We start from the raw sequence: 13,124 nt of genomic DNA, 5'->3' as shown, positions 1-13,124 counted from the left end.
CCACTGTAGAATAATGTGAATGTAAGTGGTCAGGTGATACCACTGAAGGCCCACTGTAGAATAATGTGAATGTAAGTGGTCAGGTGATACCACTGAAGGCCCACTGTAGAATAATGTGAATGTAAGTGGTCAGGTGATACCACTGAAGGCCCACTGTAGAATAATGTGAATGTAAGTGGTCTGGTGATGCCACTGAAGGCCCACTGTAGAATAATGTGAATGTAAGTGGTCAGGTGATACCACTGAAGGCCCACTGTAGAATAATGTGAATGTAAGTGGTCAGGTGATACCACTGAAGGCCCACTGTAGAATAATGTGAATGTAAGTGGTCAGGTGATACCACTGAAGGCCCACTGTAGAATAATGTGAATGTAAGTGTTCAGAGAGAAGCATGAGGGGTGTGGCTGTATTTTGCAGATATAAAACCAGTAAGCCTAATAAAGATGTCTCAGCAACTGGGCTCTGATTGGAGAGAGTGCAGACTGCGTCTCTGTTCCTAATGTCTCTGTAAGTCAATAACCAAATAACCATTACCACAGGACTCTCTGTAATGACCCAACGGGACACAGGCCAGAGAATGATGTGATTACATTCATCATGAAAAACATCAGCCTGTCTCAAGGGAGAGAGAGAGAGTGAAAGAGAGTGAGAGAGAAGAGAAAGAGAGAAAGAGAGAAATAGAGCAGAGAGAGAGAAAGAAAGAAAGAGAGAGATCAAATAGAGCAACGAGAAAGGGAGAGAAAAATGTACCTGGTCTAAAGGTTACATTAGCACTGAGCCAAAGATCAAAGCGCACTAATGAGTCTAGTAATGTGGGGCGGCAGGTAGCCTTGTGGTTAGAACATTGGGCCAGTAACCTAAAGGTGACAAGGTAAAAATCTGTCGTTCTACCCCTGAGCAAAGAAGTTAACCCACTGTTCCCCGGCGCCGAAGATGTCGATTAAGGCAGCCCCCCGCACCTCTCTGATTCAGAGGGGTTGGGTTAAATGCGGAAGACACATTTCAGTTGAAGGCATTCAGTTGTACAACTGACTAGGTATCCCGCTTTCCCCTCCTTAATAATGTTCCCCTCTCCTGACGTTCACTACATGATCAAAAGTATATGGACACCTGCTTGTTGAACATCTCATTCCAAAATCATGGGCATCAATATGGAGATGGTCCCCCCTTTGCTGCTATAACAGCCTCCACTCTTCTGGGAAGGCTTTCCACTAGATGTTAGAACATGGCTGAATGGAAGCAAGTCCCCGCTGCAACGAGAGCATTAGTGAGGTCAAGCACAGATGTTGGGTGATTAGGCCTGGCTCGCAGTCTGTGTTCCAATTCATCCCAAAGGTTTTCGATTGGGTTGAGGTCAAGGCTCTGTGCAGGCCAGTCAAGTTGTTCCACACCGATCTCAACAAACCATTTCTGTATGGACCTTGCTTGTGCACAGGTGTATTGTCCTGCTGAAACAGGAAAGTGCCTTCCACAAACTGTTACCACAAAGTTGGAAGCACAGAATCGTCTAGAACAGGGGTTCTTAAACCTTTTCAGCCTGGGACACAAATTAGAAATTCTGTGTTTTTCTGGCTACCAAGCTTAGGAAAATATGCAACTCTACGTAAATATCAGAACATTTCATTGCCCTTATGCCTAAAAAAAAAAAGCAAAAACAAATAACAATGAAATACCCATAAATATATTTTCATGTTTATTTTCCCCCATTAAAAACACTCTTACATACCTGTCTAGGTTGGAACTGTTGCTGTTAAAATACAAGAAAAATTTCATTCTGAACTGGAATAAACAGATTGATCACATCACACAGATGAATAACAGAACACACACAGGCTTTTTGATAGTGCAACCCTAAGTAACAGTACAGATAAAACATTCTGGCTTACTGTTCATCTTACTGTATAAATTATTGTTGATAGAAAGTCCAGTTTGGAATCTGTTGCTCTTAAAATATATATATTTTTATTCTGAACTGGAATAAACTGATTGATCACCTAACACAGATGTAGACCAGAAAACAAGTTGGTTGAAGTTTTCAACAAGCATGTCTATTCTGGGCTCAGTTTTTGACTGCAACACTGAAGTCATGCTCAGCATTGAGTCTGTTCCTGTACTTGAGAACCCTGACTTGCATAGGTATGTGGTGCCAAACTGGATCAGAACATCTACTGCTTTCTCAGTCAGGCAGGAGACTGTTTCCTGCTGCAGATGAGCAACCCAGAACTGTGTGAGTGTTTGTCTGAAAAAGTATCTTGCTTCAATCAGTTTATTCCAGTTCAGAATAAAATGTATTACTTGTAACAGCAACAGTTCCAACCTAAACTTGTTTTCAGCAATCATTTCTACAGTAAAATGTACAGTAGGCCTGAATTTTTCATCTGTACTGTTTCTTAGGGTTGCACTATCAGTAGCTAGTTAGCTTGCTTTGGCTAACGTTAGCTATTAACTGTGTAACGCTACAAGGCCAGGGGATTGTTTGAAAGAGAAACTCACATCTACTACTATGAGAGATAGTACTCCCTTATTTCTGCTTTTCTGCTTACCTGTTATAAAATAACAATGCCTTGCTAATTGACTTACTTTTTCACTTTCGAAGCACTGTTTCCTGAAGCATTCTACCCTGTTCTGAAATAACTCCCTGTTTAACGTTACCGTCATGTTGTGTCAGGACATGTCGTTTTATTAATTTGGTTGTGTCGAGAGACTCATTACTAAGCACTTCCCCACACAAAACAGATTGTGGGCGCTCCTCGATATTTCTCAAAGTTTGTATGAAAGAGACAAAAAGTCATCACTGTATTTGCGTTTCATGACGATTGAGCTGAGTCAGAACTTGTGGCTAGCATGAGTCCATTTACTGAATTTTCTGGACTTTAAATAATACTTTTAAGATCAATTGGATAAAACAATTCCTAAGAAGATCCACTTCTATCTGGAATTTTATTCCTCATCGTGTCTTCTCTACTTTTGGTGGCCTTAACTTCATGTTGTTGTGGTGCAATTATAATATTGACAAAATTCCAGTGAAACTTTCTGCTTTTCATCGGCAGGTTTTCTTGTCATGGTCCTTAATTTATAAACACAATTTTTCTCCACACAGATATTATATATGGAATAATCGGGATATATTGTATAAAAATACTTCTTTGTTTTTAGAATATTGGTTCTGAAATCATATCCTATTGGTGAGCCAACTGGTAAATGCAGAGGGTCTTTAACTCAGGTATAAGGAATTACTATCACTTTACAAGGTCCCTGTAACACCTAAAGATTTTGCAATTGTTTTAGATGCCATTCCCTCAGGTGTTGCTTTATTATTCAGGAACGTGTCAAGACCTGACCCTCAGAGCCTGCCTTCCATTGACCCTGTTGACTCATCAGTAGGAAAGATTTGTTTCTCTTTTGGTCCATTCAACAACAGAACGATACGAACCTTGTTTCAGCAGGATGTTGTATGACCTTATGTCATGCCTTATTGGAATGGATTTATTGATAATATCTGTTGGGGAAAAGTTTGGATGTTGCCACACACATACCTACTTGTTAACAAAATTAAGGAAGTTTCCTTTAAAATTATTCATAAATATTATCCTGCCAACCACTATATGAAGAAGTTTAAGGAAAACATCAACTCAAATTTCTCTTTTTGTAATGACCACCCAGAAACAGTTTTGCATCTTTTTTGGCATTGTATTCATGCAAGAAAACTGTGGCAAGACATCAGTAGATTTATAATTGAACACATTTATGAAGATTTTACACTATTGTGGAGAGATGTACTGCTTGGATTCTTTACATACGATAAAATAAGCTGAAACATTTTTATGTAATTAATTTCATTATTCTTTTGGCCAAATTTCTTATTCACAAATGTAAATTTACTAACAAAAAACACATTTTCTTACCCTACAAAAAGAAATTGAACTGTATTTTAAGACAGTTAAATACTCTACTAACAAAAAAGCTGTTAGAATTGTAAGTTTATGTATGTCCCTTTATTAAGGTCCTTGTGTAATTGTAATGTGATATTGTACCCCCTAGCTCGATTGTCCATTGTATATAATCTATATATACTTGTGTTCCCTTATGTACTTTCTGTTTTGATTTGTTGTTAATAAAAATAAAATAAAAATAAAAATAAAAAATATATATAATATATAGCATGAGCCCATTTCATGATAAATAGCATGAGTCCATTTCATGATAGCGGTGTGTGATGGCGAGTGGGAATACCAAGTCAGTGGCTTGAACGACAGCGCTGCAGCGTGTGGGTCGCGGAGTGATCTTCAAGAAAACTGCAGAAAAAAGATCCGGTAAACAGCGAAGCACATGGGCATCTCCCTCTACAACCTCTCCCCAAACTGAGCAGAGACCGCTGATAAGCAGAGAGTGCACTGAACGGAGAGCGCCGTTACACTTGTCCAAATTAATTCAATTAATGAAATAATTATACATTTATGTCGCGACCAACCATTAACAGGTCCGCGACACATACTTTAAGAAACGCTGGTCTAGAATGTCATTGTATGCTGTAGAGTTAAGATTTTGCTTCACTGGTCACATTGGCAGTAAACCTACCCTAACCAGAAACCGTGGATAGATGGCTGCCAATGTTTGTCTATGGAGATTGCATGGCTGTGTGCTCGATTTTCTATACCTGTCAGCAACAGGTGTAACTGAAATAGTCAAAGCCACTCATTTGAATGGGTGTCCACATACTTGTGTATATATAATGTATCTTCTACTTATTATGAGATTAATCTCATCAATTCAATTCAATTCAATTCAATTGACTTTAATGACATGGTAGGTTCGTTATTACTTACATTGTCAAAGTATACATATCGAAAAATAAAAATCAAATATATATGTATATATATACAAAATATATATATATTTATATATAAATAAATGGTGGGACCAACAGCAATAATAACAGTAGTAGTGGACATGGGATTACCATTAACAACAACAACAATATTAATCAGAACAACAATAAATTAAAGCAACAGTAGTAGACCAGTGTCAATATGACTTGAGAAGACATATGACCTGGTATGAAAGACAAAACAAAACTAAGCTAAATGGGAAATATTATCAATATTACTTTGCATTTTTCACTGGCTGTCCCTCAGGTTGTGGCAGGAGGACACATATTTGGCTGCCAAAACTGCACATTTTGGCTTTTCACCCAATAAATATTTGATTTTTTCTTCATCTTTTATAGTTTCAAATTCTTTGTATTGAGTTATAATTTTGGGAAAGAAATATGCTCTTAGGTCTGAGTATTTGTCACAGTGTAGTAGGAAATGCACCTCTGTCTCTACCTCTCCTCTGGAGCAGAGTGAGCACAGCCTGTCCTCTCTGGGCAGCCAGGTTTGTCTGTGACGACCGGTCTCTATAGCCAGACGGTGCTCACTGAGTCTGTACCTAGTCAATGTTTTCCTCAGTTTTCTATCAGTCACAGTGGTCAGATAGTCTGCCACCATGTACTGTCTGTTTAGAGCCAAATAGCATTGAAGTTTACTTTGATTTTTTGTGGTGTCTTTCCAATAGGTTATATATTTTTCTTTTTGTTTTGTGATGATTTGGTTGGGCCAGATTTTCTGAGGGCTGTCCCGAGGCTCTATGGGGTTGGTTTGGGTTGGTGAACTGAGCCTCAGAACCAGCTGGCTGAGGGGACTCTTCTCTGGTTTCATCTCTTGACATTGTAGAGCTGTGTGATGGAATGTTTTAGGGTCACTTGTTTTTAGATGGTTGTAAAATTTGATGGCTCTTTTTTCTATTCGAATGAGGAGGGGGTATTGGCCCAATTCTGCCCTACATGCGTTATTTGGAGTTTTTCTTTGTACTTGCAATACAGTCTTGCAAAACTCTGCATGCAATATTTCAGTTGGATGTTTGTCCCATTTAGTGAATTCATTATTAGAGAGTGGACCCCATACTTCACTGCCATATAGAGCAATTGGTTCTATAACTGATTGAAAAATTTTGAGCCAGATTCTAATTGGAATTTCAATTTTGATGTTCCTTTTAATGGCATAGAATGCTCTTCTTGCTTTGTCTCTCAGCTCATTCACAGCCATGTGAAAGCTACCTGTGTTGCTCATATTTAGTCCTAGATATGTGTAGTTTTTGGTGTGTTCTAATAGAACTGTGTCCAAATAGAATTTATATTTGTCATCCTCATCATTGACAACCCAATATTTCCACTGCTGATAATATGCTATGTGTGCATACAGTATCTGCTCATTCTGCAAAGGTATCTGGCACGATCAAATATCAATCTACTAATGTTCTATTGTAATTACTTAGGACTTTCATTATATTTCTTTAGGGGGTAGATCAGCTTTAATATTGCAGATAGTTTGTAGTATAGTTTGTTTTTCCTGTTTTGTTGTCTTACAACCTGGAATTAAAATAGATTTTTTGGGGGGGTTGTATCATTTCATTTACACAACATGCCTACCACTGTGACACAAACAAGAAATAAGACAAAAAAAACAGAAAACTTGAGCGTGCATAACTATTCACCCCACCCAAAGTCAATACATTGTAGAGCCACCTTTTGCAGCAATTACAGCTACAAGTCTCTTGGGGTATGTCTCTTTTAGCTTGGCACATCTAGCCACTGGGATTTTTGCTCATTCTTCAAGGCAAAACTGCTCCAGCTCTTTCAAGTTGGATGGGTTCCGCTGGTGTACAGCAAGCTTTAAGTCATAGCACAGATTCTCAATTGGATTGAGGTCTGGGCTTTCACCAGGCCATTCCAAGACATTTAAATGTCTCCCCTTAAACCACCCGAGTGTAGCTTTAGCAGTATGCATAGGGTCATTGTCCTGCTGGAAGGTGAACCTCCGTCCCAGTCTCAAATCTCTGGGAGACTGAAACAGGTTTCCCTCAAGAATTTCCCTGTATTTAGCGCCATCCATCATTCCTTCAATTCTGTCCAGTTTCCTTGTCCCTGCGATAAAAAATGGAATGGTGTTCTCTGGGTAATGAGAGGTGTTGGGTTTGCACCAGACATAGCATTTTCCTTGATAGCCAAAAAGCTAAATTTTAGTCTCATCTGACCATAGTACCTTCTTCCACATGCCGTTTGGCAAACACCAAACGTGTTTGCTTATTTTTTTCTTTAAGCAATGGCTTTTTTTCTAGCCACTCTTCAGTAAAGCCCAGCTCTGTGGAGTGCACGGCTTAAAGTGGTCCTATGGACAGATACTCCAATCTCTGTTGTGGAGCTTTGCAGCTCCTTCAGGGTTATCTTTGGTCACTTTGTTGTGGTGCCATAATCTTTCCATTTTTTAATAATGGATTTAATGGTGCTCCGTGGGATGTTCAAAGTTTCGGATATTTTTTTATAACCCAACCCTGATCTGTACTTCTCCACAACTTTGTCCCTGACCTGTTTGGAGAGCTCCTAGGTCTCCATAGTGCCGCTTGCTTGGGGGTGCCCCTTGCTTAGTGGTGTTGCAGACTCTGGGGCCTTTCAGAACAGGTGTATCTATACTGAGATCATGTGACAGATCATGTGACACTTAGATTGCACACAGGTGGACTTTATTTAACTAATTATGTGACTTCTGAAGGTAATTGGTTGCACTAGATGTTATTTAGGGACTTCATATCAAAGGAGGTGAAAACATGCACGCATCACTTTAACTATTTTTTTATTTATTTTTTGGAAACAAGTTATGTTTTTCATTTCACTTCACAAATTTGGACCATTTTGTGTATGTCCATTACATGAAATGCAAATAAAAATCTATTTAAATTACAGGTTGTAATGCAAAAAAATAGGAAAAACACCAAGGGGGTGAATACATTTGCAAGGCACTGTAGTATTGTAAGAAGCAGCAGGTGATGATGCAGTGATTGTTTTACAGTTGATTATGTCAGTGACCCGCTGTCCAGCTCTCTCTGATAAAGACACTCAATTCAATTAAAATTTAAATTCAAAGGGCTTTATTGGCATGGGAAGCATATGTTTACAATGTCAAAGCAAGTGAAATATATAATAAACAAAAGTGAAATAAACAATATCAAATGTACAGTAAACATTACACTCACAAAAGTTCCAAAAGAATAAAGACATTTCATATGTCATATGATGTCATATACAGTGTTGTAATGATGTGCAAATAGTTAAAGTACAAAAGGAAAATAAATAAACATAAATATAGGTTGTATTTACAATGGTGTTTGTTCTTCACTGATTGCCCTTTTATTGTGGCAACAGGTCACAAATCTTGCTGCTGTGATGGCACACTGTGGTATTTCACCCAATAGATATGGGAGTTTATCAAAATTGGATTTGTTTTCAAATTATTTGTGGGTCTGTGTAATCTGAGGGAAATATGTGTCTCTAACATTGTCATATATTTGGCAGGAGGTGAGTAAGTGCAGCTCAGTTTCCACCTCATTTTGTGGGCAGTGTGCACACAATAGCAAGGCTATGCTCACTGAGGTTGTACATAGTCAAAGAAGTCCTTCATTTTGGTCAGTCACAGTGTTCAGGTTTTCTGCCACTGTGTTTAGGGCCAAATAGCATTCTAGTTTTTTGTGAATTCTTTCAATGTGTCAAGTAATAATTTTTTGGTTTTCTCATGATTTGGTTGGGTCTAATTGTGTTGCTGTCCCGGGGCTCTGTGGGGTCTGTTTGTGAACAGAGCCCCAGGACCGGCTTGCTTAGGGGCCTCTTCTCCAGGTTAATTTCTCTGTAGGCGATGGCTTTATTATGGAAGGTTTGGGAATAACTTCCTTTTAGGTGGTTGTAAAATGTAACTTCTCTTTTCTGGCTGGTATCGGCCTAAATCTGCTCTGCAAGCATTATTTGGTGTTTTACGTTGTACACAGAGGATATTTCTATTGTCAAAGATTCACTTGCGGGTGAAGCACATTCCAGATGACGAATCTGATAACAGTGATTCTATTCTGACTAAACAAGCCACAGGGTTCTTTAAAAGCCCATCCCTCTATCCATACATCCCCCTGTTCCTCCCCCTTGCCATCCCATTATCAATTCATCCCTCCATCCCCGTCCCTCCATTCCTACATCCCACCATCCCTCTGTCATCAGGCAGCGTCTGGTAATGAGTGTTTAATTAGATGGGCTGTTTCAATTATCAGCCAGCCAACAGTAGCACCAATTACACTACATATTATACAACCCATTGGGGTGGATACTGGCTTATGTAGCGGCATACCTACAGGGTGAATATGGCCTCATAGTGTAGCAGTATACCTACAGGGTGAATATGGCCTCATAGTGTAGCAGTATACCTACAGGGTGAATATGAACTCATAGTGTAGCAGTATACCTACAGGGTGAATATGGCCTCATAGTGTAGCAGTATATCTACAGGGTGAATATGAACTCATAGTGTAGCAGTATACCTACAGGGTGAATATGGCCTCATAGTGTAGCAGTATACCTACAGGGTGAATATGAACTCATAGTGTAGCAGTATATCTACAGGGTGAATATGAACTCATAGTGTAGCAGTATACCTACAGGGTGAATATGGCCTCATAGTGTAGCAGTATACCTACAGGGTGAATATGAACTCATAGTGTAGCAGTATACCTACAGGGTGAATATGGCCTCATAGTGTAGCAGTATACCTACAGGGTGAATATGAACTCATAGTGTAGCAGTATATCTACAGGGTGAATATGGCCTCATAGTGTAGCAGTATATCTACAGGGTGAATATGGCCTCATAGTGTAGCAGTATACCTACAGGGTGAATATGAACTCATAGTGTAGCAGTATACCTACAGGGTGAATATGGCCTCATAGTGTAGCAGTATACCTACAGGGTGAATATGAACTCATAGTGTAGCAGTATACCTACAGGGTGAATATGAACTCATAGTGTAGCAGTATACCTACAGGGTGAATATGAACTCATAGTGTAGCAGTATACCTACAGGGTGAATATGGCCTCATAGTGTAGCAGTATATCTACAGGGTGAATATGGCCTCATAGTGTAGCAGTATATCTACAGGGTGAATATGGCCTCATAGTGTAGCAGTATACCTACAGGGTGAATATGAACTCATAGTGTAGCAGTATACCTACAGGGTGAATATGGCCTCATAGTGTAGCAGTATACCTACAGGGTGAATATGAACTCATAGTGTAGCAGTATACCTACAGGGTGAATATGGCCTCATAGTGTAGCAGTATACCTACAGGGTGAATATGGCCTCATAGTGTAGCAGTATACCTACAGGGTGAATATGGCCTCATAGTGTAGCAGTATATCCTGCAGCTTAACAGAGCAGTACCTATAGAGATCCGTAACTGGAGGGGCCTGCATGCAAAAGCATCACATTCCTCATATTCGGAGGGATCTAGAAAATAAAAATAAAGAAGAGGAGAAGGATTTGGGAAAGGAGGAGGGGGAGAAGCAGTGGTGGAGAAAGAGGAGGAGGGAGAGGAGGGTTGTTGCTGCAGCCCCAGTACTAGTGCAGCAGAGGGAGAGAATATATGCGTGTGTGTGTGTCTGTGTGTGAGAGAGAAAGAGAGAGAGAGAAACAGCAGACTGACTGGCTGTGTGAGACTAACAAATGGTTGCCATGCAGCAGGAGGGGGGAACGTGCTTTTGGAGGGAGAGGTAGAGAGACAGAATGATAATGAAGAGGAGGAGGAGGAGGAGGCAGCGGACCTGATGCTGAGCCATCTGACCAGCAGATGGGGGTTAGTCTTGTGTATCTAATGAGAGGACTATGGATGGAGAGATAGGTTTACAGATGGAGGGATGGACGAGGGAGGGCTGTGTGTGCGTAGCGTGCTCTAGGAAACAGCAGTTCTCCAGTAGAGACAGAAACAGAACAGCAGCAACAGGTCGGAAAGCATGTCACGACAGCCTGTCTTCCTGCTGCCTACCTCTTCTTTACCCAACCACATCACATCTTCTGTCAACAGCACATCATCTATCTCTCTCTCTCTCTACCTCTTCTCTACCCAACCACATCACATCTTCTGTCAACAGCACATCATCTATCTCTCTCTCTACCTCTTCTCTACCCAACCACATCACATCTTCTGTCAACAGCACATTATCTATCTCTCTCTCTCTCCTGCTCTCTCTCTTTCGCTATAACTCTCATTCTCTTACACTCTCTCTCCCACTATCTTCTCCCTCTCTCTCTCTCTCTGATCCCTCTTTCTCATTTTCTCATCTATCCCTCTCTCCCACTATCTTCTCTCTCTCCTCTCTCCCCCCCTCTTCCCCACCCCTCTCTCTCTTGCCACCTGCTGCTCAGTCATACCCCAGGCAGAAAGAGGCTAGTGTTGGTATCGTATGAGAGGTCTGTGAGGAATGAGGACTGCTGTCTTTTCTCCTTTCTGTTATCATGTGTTGTCAGTCTCCATCACCTCCTTTTGTGATGAGATTACACCATCTGGCCAGCTGCTCCTCACAACAAGCAACAGGTACAGAGGCTTTCTCCTTATTATATTATGCATCACAATGCATGTGTGATGTCAGGTTTTTGTTTGATATCCTATCGCTTATATGGTTTATGCCATGATGCATTTTCATTTAGTTATGGCATCAATGGAGAATAAGTGGAATTGAATTGGACATAGGCTTTGAACCACATGTTATTGTTGTGCGGACTGTGTGTTTTTGATGTTATGACTGAACGTTAGATTGTCGTATATCTGTCTGTCTTCCTCTGTCTCTCTGGTGTGTATGTCCATGTTAGCGGTCTGCCGACTTCAGTTATGTGTAGGATGAACAGAGAAGCTGGAGCGTGTGGATGTTTTAACGTTGTGTTTGATTAGATATTTACAGAGGAGCTATTTATAGATTACTATTTATTAATATTTCATTTCATTCAGTTCAATCATATGGATGTCCATTGGGTGGTTTCAATTTGTACAGTTGCCAAAGTAAATCATTTATATTAAATTGTATGTTATAGTAAATTATAAACAGTACAGGAATTTCATCTCCTTATGGGATCCTTTTATGACAAAACATGCAGATATACAGTGAACAATCTAAGGTAAACGATTCCAACACAGCACCAACCCCCCCCCCCCCCCCCCCTTCTTCCTCTGCTCTCTCTCTCTCTCTCTCTCTCTCTCTCTCTCTCTCTCTCTCTCTCTCTCTCTCTCTCTCTCTCTCTCTCTCTCTCTCTCTCTCCAGGTAGCATGCAGGCTTCTCCCCGTCTGGGCGTGTGTTCACCATGTGAAGCTAGCTTCCTGCTATGAGCGTGTGTTCACCCGGGTCATATTCATTAGTGTACACTGTAGCAAAATGGAAAACAAAAACAAGTGTTTCTCATTGGACAAGTCCAGGTAGTCCCCCCCTGTTTCAGTCCGTTTTCTTCAGTTTGGTGCTAGTGAACACCACCCATGTGTAGCCTCCATTATAACCACTCCCCGACTGCTATGAGTGACAGTGAAATGCTTCTCAACTCCTTGATCCTGTCGGAGCAGAAGGCAGCATTTGCCTTCATAGGGATGTTGCTGCTGGTCCTTGGCCTGCTCATAGTCCGGTGTTTCAGGATCCTTCTGGACCCCTACAGTAGCATGCCCTCCTCCAACTGGTCTGACGGGATAGAGGGGCTGGAGAAAGGGACATTTGAATACGCACTGACCTAACATAGAAGGATACACACATCACATACATTGATTGCAGAGGCATGTATGCACGTACACAAGCATGCACACAGGAACGAGTATGCATTCATGCACGTGCACGCAGAAAACACACACACACACACACACCACACATTAGATCCCAGCAGCCCCTGAAAACTGGAATGAATGAGCTGAAGTTAAAGCTGTTTCTGTGAGCTTTTACTGAAACTGTCCAGCTCATTGTCTTAGGTAGGCTTTGCTTTCGTCGTTCGAGGGACTACAGCGTCACGTAGGACTGACGCCACCTGTGGAAAGACAATGCGTTCCACATGGGTAACATGTTGGTATTGAGCCTGGTTAGAGAGGCCGCAGAGAACCATGCCTGTGGAAAGACAATGCGTTCCACATGGGTAACATGTTGGTATTGAGCCTGGTTAGAGAGGCCGCAGAGAACCATGCCTGTGGAAAGACAATGCGTTCCACATGGGTAACATGTTGGTATTGAGCCTGGTTAGAGAGGCCA

This window comes from Salvelinus fontinalis, unplaced genomic scaffold (assembly GCF_029448725.1).
Source record: "Salvelinus fontinalis isolate EN_2023a unplaced genomic scaffold, ASM2944872v1 scaffold_1917, whole genome shotgun sequence".
NCBI lineage: Eukaryota > Metazoa > Chordata > Actinopteri > Salmoniformes > Salmonidae > Salvelinus > Salvelinus fontinalis.
This window is presented reverse-complemented; position numbering follows the sequence as displayed.